Source organism: Cynocephalus volans, chromosome 8 (genome assembly GCF_027409185.1).
Source record: "Cynocephalus volans isolate mCynVol1 chromosome 8, mCynVol1.pri, whole genome shotgun sequence".
NCBI classification, from domain to species: Eukaryota; Metazoa; Chordata; class Mammalia; order Dermoptera; family Cynocephalidae; genus Cynocephalus; species Cynocephalus volans.
In genome coordinates this window covers 68876440-68890769 of record NC_084467.1, presented here as the reverse complement: position 1 = coordinate 68890769, position 14330 = coordinate 68876440, and positions in this window count along the sequence as shown.

Genomic DNA, 14330 nt, shown 5'->3' with positions numbered 1-14330 from the left:
ATAAGAGGGACCCTGCATTGAACATAAATGTCTAGGCTCTTAAACCAAGACTTTTCTCAGTTCATTGTCTGGATGCCTCTTGAAGAACAGCATGACCTCCCTTACCTCTGCTTTGATTTGCCTTGATTTGGTTGGGGCTGCTCTTAAAGAAAGCAGAATTTAGACTAAAAGCTGAGGTGGATCCTGAAGAAGTTAACAACTCAAGGCTGTCAGCTAATCACAGTCTTGCAGCTGGGCAATGAGTTCTTTCTCAAAGGGGAATCAGAGCAGAACATTTCTATGTCTGCTATCCCCAACAAAATGGATAAATCTCAACTTCATGATTTCAGTAAAAGAAATTAGATATAAAAGAGTATATACTGTATGATTCCTTCCATATGACATGCAAAACATGCACATCTATGTATATAGAAGTCATAATGGTGTTTTCCTTTGGGAGGATGAGAACTGACTGGAACAAGGCTGAAAGTTCCAATCCTCTAACCACGCCTTATCACTACAGGAATTCTGAAGATTTTAGTAGTTATATGCCTGGAAACAGAGATGAAGACCAAACATGTATTTCACAGTATCACCTCTTTCTTTTTGAAATATTTTCTTCACTGGACTTTTGGAATACTATCCTTGTTTCTTCTGATCTCATCGTCAGTTCCTTCTGTCTCACTTGCTAAGTACCTCTAAGTACTGATATACACAATGGCTGAGTCCTTGGCCCACCTCTCTTCCCTAGGTACACTCACCCAGTTCTATGTTTAAATGCCATCTGTGTGACAATCAACCAGCTGCCTATTTTTCACGCCTTCACTAGGATAATTGATAATAGCTAAAGTAATTGAACACTTCCTACGAGCCAGAACCTGTTCTAGTAACAGTTAGCACATGGAATTAATACATTGAATTTCCCAAGGACTCTTTTTACAAATGATAAAATTGAAGCACTAAGTGCTTAGTTTAGTTTTTAATATTACACAGCTAATAAGATGTTTAACCGGGCCGAGCCCGTGGCGCACTTGGTAGAGCGCTGCGCTGGCAGCGCGGCGACGCTCCCGCCGCGGGTTCGGATCCTATATAGGACTGACCGGTGCACTCACTGGCTGAGTGCCGGTCACGAAAAAACGACAAAAAAATAAAAAAATAAAAAAAATAAGATGTTTAACCAAATTTAAACCTAAACCGTCTGACTCTACCTGCTTATGGTCTTACTGACCATGCTATGTTTCTTCTGGCTGACTAACAACTGGCATTTCAGACAAATACAGGAAGACATTTAATTTAAATCAAATCTGTGTCTAGTAAAAAATCAATGCCATATGTATGTATGCTTATATTTAAATATATATCCCATATTTGAAGAGTATATGGATATATGCTCAGAACAAAAACGAGATTGATTTCTGAGACAGTTTATTCCCAAGACAGTCAACAAACGTACACTAAAATAATATTTTGCCTCTTTTTTGTTTTCATTGAGCTGAAAACTTGATTACAGTGAGTATTAACATTAAGGAGTTGGTAGGAAAAAAATAAAAATCTAGAGCCAGTAGTAGAGCTGGAGGTCATATTTACAAATATGAAGGTAAAAACCTGTTTTATGTAAATGAAATAACTATCCAATATAGATAAACTGTTTCTATTAGCCTTTTGATGAATAAAATAGTAGACCACAATAGTAGGCTAAAAGTATAGAAAAAATGAACATACTTCTTGCTTCACTTGACATTTGCTATTGAGTTCATATAATGTAGAATGATATTACAACCAAAATAGTAATCTACTGTATCAATACCTGAAAGCAGAACAAATTGAGTACAAAACACATGAAAAGAGAGTCACCAGTTCGCTCAGTCAATAAAGATCACAGCTTTCCAGATCATGCTTGAATTGCTGTTATTAATCACACTACCCACTTACAGCAGACAATATTGTGCAGCTGATGATTGATAATCATCTTGGGAATAATGTCAGGTCGTCCATGAGCCAGGAAGACTTGGGCCACGTATTTGAGATCTCACAGATTGTCAGAATCCACAATTCAATACATGCTCAATCGGTTACTTTTTTATTGTTGCTATTGACTATATTTGGAGAACACAACTGAAGAACAATTCTTTAGATTTCTTTGGTCAGTTTTGAAACTCAGGTGAATTTATGACACATTGATTATGACCATAAAAGTTATTAGAAGCAATTGTTCTATAAGAAAAATTGAGTGCACATAATGTGGTTATAGCACAAACATCTGCCACTCAGGCAGACATCATTCTGTAAACCCATCTAACTAACTCTATTTTCTTTTCTGATTGTATCAGGGGAGCTTGCAGCATGAAAGTGATTTGAGTGACAGGCATCCACCCTGGCACAAGGTGATGCATACTTAAGTTTTGTTATGGGAATCATCCTTCCTTGAAAAATGTAAATTTTTAAATTGGTTTTTATTGAAAGAGGTATATAAGGAAGCTATGTCGTTGCCTTCACTCTTTAGAAAGTCAAAGTTATTATAGTCTCCAGCTTTCATAAAAATTTTACTAACTTTTTAAATTGACTTTTTGGTTTTGTAATGAAAAAGAGCATGAATTATTTAAAAGCTCGAGACAGGTTTTTTTTGTTTTGTTTTGTTTTTAAATATTAGAGCCATAAGTACAATGGAATAGACAATGTTCAAGAAAAAGCATAGCATTCACTACATTTAAAAGAGGTTAATATCCTCACATCTACCTCCACAGAAACAGCCAAAGTTATTTATAAGTTTTAAAGTTATATGGGTGGCAGGTTTGCAATATGTAATATAGAACTGTAGTAAAATATCTGTCATGGAATCCTTATTGAGAACGTTAGCATGTTAGATTTGGAAGAAACTTTTGAGGACATCTAGTTTGATCCTGGAAGCGACATAGAAGTTTCCTCAATGGTATTCCTGTCATAAGGTCCTCCAGCATTTACTCAAACACTTAACAAGAAATGTACAACTTTATAAGGCAATACTCTGTGTTCGAAAAATCTCCTTTTGTAGAAAGAGTTTCTCATATTAAGCCAAATCTATCTTGTCTTCACTTTCACGGAGAAGTCCTTCAAAGCTCACAGCACAACAAACTACCTTACAACAGAGACCCTTAAAATTTGTATAATAGTGTAAGCTATCATTTTGATGTTACAGTGTAGCCAGTTATTTCAATTGTTCATATGAATATCATAATGAAATATGTTAACAAATAGAAATCTTAATAGCTTTTTTTGGTAAAATAATTACAATGTTTTTATATACTGAAATTGCTTTTATTAAAACGAATCAATTCCTAATTTTGTCATGACTGTGTGAAAGAAACCACATGCAGGTGGGATAAAGATACATGAGGATTAAGAATCCTGTACTTTTTTTTTTTTTTTTTGGTCCCATTTGACCATATCTTCACTGCCTCACAATGTAGCAGATGTAATGGGTCATATATCAAACACTGTAAACAGCTTTCCACCACCAGAGCTGCCGTGTAGGCGAAATGTGGTCCCTCGCCAATAAACTCATGCTTCTCTTCAATTATACCAATCTGTAAGTTGGCTTTATATATTATGTGTTTATCTGTCAAGCAATAAATTCATCTGTGAAAAGAACAGAGAATTTTTAAAAAGTAGAAAACAACACATACAGATTCCAGTAGGCCTGGGCCACTGTGCTGTGCTAAAGAAGAAACAAAGATTTCAATTTTTTTTTTTAATCCAATAGCCTCAAAGACAACTTGGACCTCATGAATATATTTTGTATTTGAATATCTGGCATTCTCTGAGTCAAGTTATTAATCAAGAAAATGTTCCAATGTTATCAATTATTTATTTATTTATTTTTTAATTGAAATGCAGAGAGAATAGCAATCTAGAATTTAGTCCAACCATGTTATTTTAATATTTATTAAAATGAGAAGGCATGGGTAAACCTCAGTTCTTCTGACCCAGAATTCTATTGTTTGAATAACAAAGGCAAAACAACCAGGGGGTGTACTAAAAATTCTACTGAGTCATCTATTGTATAGCTTTTCACAGACAAATCTTATCTTTTTTTTTTTTTTTTTTAATGTGGTCTTCTCTTCACTTGAGTTAGGAGGAGAGGGATTGTAAGCAGGGAACAGGTTAAGACCTACCCCTTCCACTGCCAAGCTTAGGTAATGAACAAATAGGTATACTGCATATTTTTAGGAGAACTTACATTTTTACCACTTGCATCGGGTAGAAGAAGTGAACCCTTTCAAACCTTGTCACTTCTACTCCCCATCTTGAAATATGTATAATCGTTTAAGTGAATCTTCAGGGGGGCAGTATAAGAAAGGAAAAAATCGCATGATAGAGATAAAAAAAATAGGAAGGCATTTCTTATAGGAGAAGGATGAAACATAAAACATGGAAGGGGGAAAGTGGTGGACTAATGGGTACAAAACTATGTTACCTACTCCAAAGCAAATCATTGTGCAGACATGCATGAATTGAAACAACACACTGTACCCCACAAATATGGGCAAGTAAATGTTTTTAAAAAATCATGGCAATGATTTATTTTGATATAGTAAGATGGAAAAAATATAGAACAAAGACAAGGTAAAAAATAAAGTGTACACTGTGCAAGGGATGTACCCAAAAGCTGGTGGTCGGGAGCTCTGTACACAAAATTTGCCATTGACATAGTAGGCCAGACAGATGAGTGTTTTCATTTTTTTTTTATTTCTTATTATGCTGGTGTTTATTATATAGAAATTCCAAGAATGAAAGCCATGTAATATTTAGCTTTGTTTTTGTTTTGCTATATCCCCCACATACTATAAAATATTGTGATATATAAATCACACATCCTGGGCCAGAAACAGAAATACTCATACATTACACTCACCCCATCTTTATATATCTTAATTAAAAATGTGAGAAAAAGATACCACTAATTTTATTGCTTATTAAAGTTGTTTATTTTCTAAGAATCACATCCTCATAAATAGGAGACAGATCAGCTCCTTGCCTGTCACTTTGAAGTCATTCCAGTTACCTAAAAGCACCTTCTCTCTCTCTCTGCAATAGATCTATTGCTTTCAAATGATTCAGAAAATCTGACAGATGGTAGGGTGACTAACCATTCTGGTTTGCCAAGGAATAAGGGGTTTTATGGAACACAACTTGCAGTGTTAAAACTGGGGAAGACAGCTTATAACCCTAATAGAACCACGACTACCAGGAAACCCTGAATATATACCAGTAGCAGAAAAGATACTATTCCATTACCTGAAAACCCAGGTATTAATGATCCTTTTCTATCTTATCTCATAGTTGAAGTAGAATGGGAATTATTACTATTAAAAAATGGGAGCTACCTTAGAGAAAGTATTTGATATTTTTGTTAAAGTGGTAGTTCTCCTGGTAGTACTCCACATAAAAAATAATTATTGTCCTTCCATAATAATGGGCTTTTTTGAAGGAAAATAAATATGGCATCCTGCCATGCACAGAGTTAATTGAGGAAATACTACAGCCAAATGTTCTTTATGATGCAGTTTGCTAGTTCAGAAGCAAAAGCTTCTCCAGATAAAGCATTAAAATAGTAGGGGTAAAAAAGAGTGCAAAGGTTGAATGCACTGAGAGGTGGCAGCTAAAAAAGCATCGTGTATTATGCAGAGGACTAAAGATATTTGTTGACTAAGAGAAGAAAGTCTTTAAACAGTAACAGCAAGGGAGAGAAGGTGGAAAATATACAAGGAAGAGTGTGAAGGAATATAGTAACTCATAAAATTGGAGTGCTCGAGTAAGCAAGAGTTCAGGAAGGATTATTTGTAATAATTTCAGGGCAGGTAGCAAAGAATTAACAAAAATAGGAATAATTTGGCAGTTAATCACTTTAGATAGAGGTTTGTAGTTCTGACATTCCTGAAATATATAAAACAGAGTATAGAAGAGATTTTTTTAAAGGTGGCAGACCAAGGAAACAGACATGTTTGTTAGAAAGATGTGTTTTAGGGAGTAAACACATGCTCTCATCATGAGTGATCTTATCCAGTCCCATGGCTTTAAATATCATCTATTTGCTGATAATGCCCAAATTTACACCCAAAGTACAGACCTCTCCCCTGAGCTCCACGTGTGGCTCAAAATGGAATATTGACCTTAACAATGATTCCCAGCGTCCACCCCCACGAGCCTGGCTTCCTCCCACCACTTTCCATCTTCTTTAACATACTCCATATGAGTATGAGTAGAAAGATAAAGTAAGAGCAGAAAGGATAAAGCCAAAGAGACTTAAATGTAACAGGCTCAAAATAAAACTTGATTCCCATCCTCCTCTTCACTAGCTGCTTCTCCTCAGCTGTTCCCACCTCTTCTAATGATACCATCATGGTGCACAGTTGATGTCAACACACCTAACAGTCTTCCTTTCTCCTTTTTGCCCTCAGATCCAGCATTCAATTTGTCATCAAATATTTTTGGTTATATACAAAATATATCCGGAATATATCTTCCCCCCATCTCCACTTCTGTCCCCTTCTGTCTTGCTTTACTCACATGGTCTATTTCAACAGGCTCTGCATCAATCAGGACCAGGAAAGAGATGGCATCTCCAATTTGGGTAATTGAAGAGGCTATTTGCAAAGGTCTGGGAAGGGTTTAGGAAAAGCAACAAGGAAGGGGGCTACACTCCAGGGATAATGACCATGGGAGGATTTTCCTACTACCAGCCTGAATGGTTAGAGAACAGAGAAAGCTACATGATGAGGGCCAGCCTATGGGAACTTTGACATTCCATAGTAGAATAAAATCAGCCCATGGAGAATCATCAGGAAAAAACAAATCCCCTACTTCACTTTCCTGCTTTGCTCTGATTTCCTACTTGTACCACACTTGTACTCAACAGAAAGTTTGATTTGTTAATTTGGTTTTCACGCTGCTAAATATAATTATCTTCATTTTGCAAATGATTAACCTTGAAATTCAAGGGAAAAAAAATAACTACCTTGCTGAGGATTGAACATCCCCCAAAACTCATTGAAGCTTGGCCCGCATTGTAACAGTGTTAAGAGGATGGGAAATCTGATTATGATATTTGAAAGGTGGGACCATTAAGAGATGATTAGATCCTGAGGACTGTGCCCTCACAAACGGATTAATCCATTCATGGAGTAATGGGTATTACATGGTTGAATGGGTTATCAGGGAGTGGTTTTGATGGCTCTATAAGGACAGCAAATGAGCACATTAACTTTCTAGCTCTTGCCATCTTCACCATGTGATACCTTAGTCACCAAGAGATTCTAGAGATTCCCTATCAAGAACAAGGCTCTCACCAGGTGGGCCCCCTAGACTTTGGACTTCACAGTGTCCAAAACTGTAAGAAATAAATTTTATTTCTTTATACATTACCTAGTTTCAGGTATTCTAAGTAACAGAAAACAGATTAATACAGTCCCAAAGCAACAGGGCTTACGTGTGGTAAAACTAAGAATTATCTCAGTAATTTTTTTTAGAATTGTGTTACAAAACATACCTTACCTCCTGAAAAAAGTAAAAAACATAATTTACAGTAAAAAAAAAGTCAAGCAAACAAAAAGTTTCATGAAAACACCCGTGTATATGGACCCACCACTCATGTTGATGATTCTCTTATTTATAATTTATTAGCAATTATATATCAATAAAGTGTATTATTTAATTTTACATGGATTAGAATTTTATATAAATAGAATCATGTTGTATATACTCTCCTGTGACTTTCTCCTCTACCACAATATCATATTTTGAAGATTTATTAATATCGATACCCACACTTGCTAAATTATTAGTGTTCACTACTGTATAATATTCCATTTTATAATAGTTCACAAGATATTTATCTAGTCTACTGTTGATGGATATTTGGGTTGCTTCCACTATTAAAAGCAATGCTGCTATAGACATTCTGCACATGTCTCCTTACTAAAATGTGAAAGTTTCTCAGTGTATACACCTGGAAGTGAAATGTCTAGGTGTCAGAATAGGCACATATTGAACTCCTCTTTGGGGTGCCAGATCGTTTTTTCAGAGTTGTTCTAACTAACATTTTCCCCAGCAGTAGATAGGCAGAATAATGGTTCTCAGAATATATCCACACCCTAATCCCTGGAACCTGTGAATATGTAACCAAACATGGCAAAAAGAAGTTGCAAACATAAGTTAAAAACCGCAAGAGGGGAGATTATCCTGGTTATTCAGGTGGGTTCAATAAACAAGGGTCTTTAAAAGTAGAATAGGGAGGAGACGTGTCCATAAGAGCGATTAGATGCGGGAAGGATCCAACCTACATTTGCTGGTTTTAAAGACAACAGTAAGGGCCATGAGCCAAGGAAGTCAGGCAGGTTCTAGAAGCCAAAAAAGGCAAGGAAATACGTTCTTCCCCAGAGTCTCCAGGAGGGAAAGCAGCCCTGCCAACATCTAGATTTTAGGCCTGTGAGACCACTGTTGAACTTCTAACCCACAGAATTGTAAGGTAACAAATCGAGTCATTTTAAGTTAGTGATAATTTGTTACAGCAGCAGTAGAAAACGAGAACAATGAGCAAGCATTTCTGTTGTATTATATCCTCACCCCCACTTGGGTTTTTCAGTCTTGGCCAGTTTGCTGAGTGTAAAATGACATCTCTTATGATATTATTATGCATTTACATATTTATCTATGTATATTTACATATTTATTTATAAGCATTCTCCTTATCACTTACTACCATCTAGCATGTTTTATATTTAATTATATGGGGATTTATATTTTTTCTTTCCCCACTTGAACGTAAGATCCATAAGAATAAAGATTTTCAACCATTCAGTTGACTGCTAATGCCTGATACATAGTGGATCTGCAATAACTATTTATTGAATAAATTAATGAATAAATTGGGCCTGGTTCCATGTGTACTCAAGTTTTGACAGCAAGTTGCACATTTTCCACAAGGCACAGGGTAGATGGATTTTCCCTAGAGAGGATTTACATTTTCTCCTGCTAGGTGACTGAAGTTTGAGGTCAGTTTGAGGTCACTTTCTTCCCGTATATCCTTGGTATTTCAGATACTCTGCATTTAGACTACAAATCTATGAGGTCTTGTTTGTTGTTATAGCTTTTCAGGTACCTGTGCTGCTCAAGACCAATATTCAAGTAGTTTATTGTTTGGGTGAGATAGGGAGGGGCAGGCGGAGGAAGAGTATTTCTTATTCACAAGAATACTGAAGATGACATTATAGCTCTTTAAGATAATACATTTTATAGTGAGATTTTCCTAGTAGTCACCCGACTGTGATTAGGCCCACATCTTTGTCTTCTGTCCTCTGTGTCCCTCAAACATAAGAGAAATAAAATTTGAGTTCATCAAGTTTAGTAAATATTCTCAGGGCTAAAGCCAGCTCCAGTGCTCAACAAACCATGCTGGATTCCAGCTTTCCCTTTATCCCAAATCTAGGTATTTCTCACTTTCTTGTCAGTTCATCAGATGCTTTTAAGGAAATGTTTTCTCTATTTTTGTGGAATATGCATAAACAGAAATGCAAGTTCCCAGTCCCCAACTGATCTCAACAGAACCTCTACCCACCCAAGAGAGGCAGGGCAGTATTACAGGACTAGATCCTGGGTGGGGGTAATTATGCAGCTACCAGTGAAAGGCCATGGAGAATTACAAAGAGTTTTTCATAAGCAGCTCCCACTGTAGAACCTGTATGGCCTGGCTTGGTGAATTTTAAAAGGAAAGAAAACTTTGCTCAGAGTTTTTAGTAAGAAAATCTAGTACTTAATGTCTGGTTAGTGGACCATGAATTAGTCTGCCTATGTTTATAACTGCCAGGATCATAAATTAGTTCACCTATGTTCTGTCTCAGGTCTTTCCTCCTTCAGCTCAATACTGCTTCACTATCAATATTAAATTCAGTAACCTAGATCCCTGGTGATACATAGACAACCACAAATGAATTGTTAATTATGTAGGTTCTAGCTTAGGTTTAATTAACAATTATCAGTTAACAATACTGTTTGAAAAAACAATATGTACTCTGCTCTTTTTCTAATAATACTCTGCTCTTTCTTTAACAAGAATATGGTCATCTCTAAAGCTTATTTTTTTTCAAACAATGGCAATTTACATGTTGAAATCAATCACAATGGGTTATTTCACACAAAACTTTTAAAAATACATACAAAGCTGTAAAACTAAGGTAATTAACCATTTGCAAGATACTCTGATGCTATGTTGAATATCAAATATTTCACATTAAGTCTAAATTCTTGGGATGGCACTATTATCAAAGAGAGCTTATTCAAATTCCTTTTTAAAGCAAAAATAACTTGGTCATGTACAATGAGGTAAAACTATTTCTGTCCAAAAGTTTATGTTCTAAAGAAAATGAAATGAGTAAAAAAGAATTTGAAGGCCTTTCACTTCACTTCTTTAAAATAATAAGCAATTAAAAATTAGGTGCCATTTAACATTATTACTTTATTATTACTTTATTTTTTATTAAATTTTAGTAATATCCTGTTTTGGAAAATTTACTAAAAATCTGAAATATTTGAATATTTCAGAGGGCAACATGATTTCGGAAATCAATTTTGAATGGTAAATTTCTATGGTAAATTTCTATGGGAGCTGATCATAAGTATCTAAATATACACATAGCATTTTGGTTTTCAGTGACTTATACGTAAATTATTAGAAAATGTAGTATCTACTACAACTTTAAAGTAAATTGATAGCATGGCCAAGACTGAAAGTTCAAACTGATAATACTTTGAAAGAGCAGATAGTATTTGAGGCATGATTGAATTCTGCATGAGAGAAAAATAAACTTTAATCATTGGTCAATCATTCTTGGAATATGTATGTGTGTGTATGTATATGTATAGCATAGAATTTGGCTTTGGGAAAGGAAATATACACCCCTTCCCTAAACCAAGTTCTATGCTAACACAAAAATTGTATGTTAAAAGTCCTCAATGAGTTTAAATTCTAGTGGGGAAGAGATAACTAACTTGGTAATGATTTTAAAACAATATGACCTACACTAAATATAATTATGGAAAACTTTTGCTAATTCATTACTTATTCATTTATTTATTCTTTGGTATAGTGTATGGTAGTAAGCCTGAGATTTGGAGTCAGAGATCTATGTAATGTTGGGCAGGTTACATTCTAAATGTTGGTTCTTCTCATCTGGTAAATGGGTTCAATAATATGATCAGATTTGAGGTAAGCATTAAAGAAGAAAATATTCATAAAGCACTTGGCACCAAGGTATACACAGCTGCCCCCAAAACGTTAATTTTCCTGCATTTTTTCCTCTTGATCCTGGGGCCATCTTGAATAAAGATTGAAATTTCTGGAACAAAATGTACATCTTTATGTATTCGTTTTTTTACATTAAAAACACTCAAATTTTAAGGATTCTAGCAAATATTTTCCTCAGTAAAATACAATATTTTTTTTTACTACATGAAGGCTTTAAAAGGTCTCTTCAGACTTCTTGAACATTAAAACTTAACAGCCTTAGGAATTCAGTGGCAGTGAATCAGGCGCAAGCATATTAAATTTTCCTTGAAATACACCAAACGTTTACAGCTGACATTAAATATTAAAGACAAATGAGATTTCTAAAATACACGCTAATACTCCAACTTCATACCAAAAAAAGATGACGAAAGTTAGCAGATAGCCACTCTTTTGAACATTATGTCAATGGAATCAATATATTCAACCTTCAAAAGCAAGACTATTCTAAGACCTCTATTGATTTCTAGCCCTGGATATTATTAAAGAGTACTGCATTAACTTCCAATTCTAATAATAAATATGCTTTAGTTGTTTTTTTCTTTCACTGAAAGGAAAAAACTCATAGTTTTCTCATGGGATGGTTTCCAACTGAGTGCATGCACAAGAGGAAGAAAGATGACATTAGCCCTATCACACACTCTAGGAAATTTCTATATTACTAGGAGTATTATATTTCGCCTGAATGAAAGCACCCAAAGAGCACGGCTGAGAAATTACTCTTATAATTACTCATAAGTGGATATGTATCCTGACCTAAACATACATATAACTTAGTATTTTCTCAAAATGTATATCTATCTGTAACTTGCTTGGAGTATTATTTTTTTCATTGCAAAAGCCCCTTGATGAGCATGAATCAGTGTCGGGTTAAATGTTTAAATAATCAATAATACATTTCTAAGTTTTCCAACCCATATTTGCACATTTATAACCAAAGAAAAAATACTGGTAGGAGAAAAAGGGTTTTTCTTGGTTCTCAGAGAAGCTCATACACTTATAAAGTCTCGATTATTCCTGCAAATAGAATAGGTAAATTTATGCATGATTCAAAAGCATGAATGAAAACAAATTTTGTCATATATGGCTTTGCTCTCCATAATTTGGGGGACAGAGACTTTACCTTTCTGACACATAAGCTGCAACTGGAATGATGAGCAGGACTTCCACAAGTTAAAAGGTGGCACGTGGTACAACCTGCTAATGAAATAGTTCAATAAATCTTGTATAAGGTACGACAGCAGAGCTTTCTGTTCTGTTGACAGCTAAATAAAACACATTTATTCCTGCTTTTATGAAAAATTAGAATTATAAGCTAGCTGATTTTTTCAATGGAATATAAATAACCTGGGATTAAAATTCAGAAAAATTCAGTTTTGTTCCTGGCTATCCCATTAACTCATAAGCTTTATGTTTTCATGCACCTAGTATTACCTTTATGAACCTCAAGTCTTTCATGTGTAAAATGATGGAACTGCATAAAGCCATCTCAAGGGCACTTTCCTGATTTTAAACTCAGTAGATCTGTAATTCTACCACTGAAGCTCACTCCCTCAGGGAAGGAAAGAGGGCCAGAGCACTAGTCTTAAAACATTTTGCCACCTAGACACACTTTAAGCAAGATGCTCTATACTTGGTGCCCACCCCAGCCCCCTGCCTCTCCTTCCATTCTTTCTTGGACCTAACCCACCACTCCACTGAAACTGCCTATTCAAGGACATCAGTGACTTCTATGTTGACAACCCAATGGACTTTTTTTTTTTTTCATCTTGCAGCATTTGACACAATGAATTACTTACTTTTTCTTAAAACACTTTCTTCATCTAGTTCCTGGAGCATCATTCTTTCTTAAATTTCTTCATCTCTTTGTACCTCAATATGCTACTCCTCCAAAACTTTTGTTTGACCTTCTTTTTCTCTACCTTTAGTTGAAGTGTCTCAAGCATCGGTTTTCATATCTCCTAACTTTTTCAAGTATACTCACTGTCTAAGTGATGTTATCAAGTTCTGTGGCTTTCAACACATAGTAGAAATCCATTATAGTATCTCCAGCCAAGAGTTATCCCGTTAACTCCAATCTTAAAATCCAACTGTCTACTCAATGTCTTTATTTGGGTATTGAATAGGCATTATATACTTAACCTGTCTAAAACCAATATCTTGATTCCTACCATCTGCCTGCTCCAAATCTTTCCTTCTAGCCTTTCCCATCTAGGTAAAGGACAATCATACTCTACCAGTAGTTCAAGACAAAAATGTTAAGATCACCCCTAATTCATCTTTTAAACAGAAACCCTACTCTATCACCAGAAAAACTTATTTTATAAAATATTATATTAAAGATATATAGAATTTTATCAATTGTACTTATTGATACACACTCATTTGTCCACACACAAACATCTTTTATTTATTTATCTTTAATTAATGTGTTTGTTCTTAATAATGCATTTATTAAGAACATGAACCTATCATTCAATCTAAAAACTGGTACTCAATGGATAATTCATACATGCATTCCCTAGCCCCCTGCACTATCTCCCTGCCACTCCTAACCCAAGTAATAATGGTCAAGATACGTTATACAATATTTCCTTGCTATACTTTCATATGTTTTTAACTGACACATATGTATTCCTATGTATTTTATTTATTAACTTCTTAGAAAGGCTTTCATGGTATATGTACATTATTTTTTACTTAATATTGTGTTGCTGAAACTCATCCAGATTATTGCATGTGTCTGAGGTTCACTCATCTTGACCACTGCATAATATCCAATTGTGTGAATATTCCACAGTTGATGTATTTACTCTTTTGTCAGTTAATTCAAAGATTGCTCTCAGATTTTGGTCAAAGCAAAGAATGCATCTGCTAACAATCTTCTATACGTGGAAAGTTTCTCTCAGGTGGTAGCAATGCTTTTATTTATTTATTTTTAATGAGATTAAATTGTATCTTTTATTGAATCATAATCTGTGGGATACAGCATTGAATATCAATTCCTGTGTGCCATATGTGATGCTCAAATCAG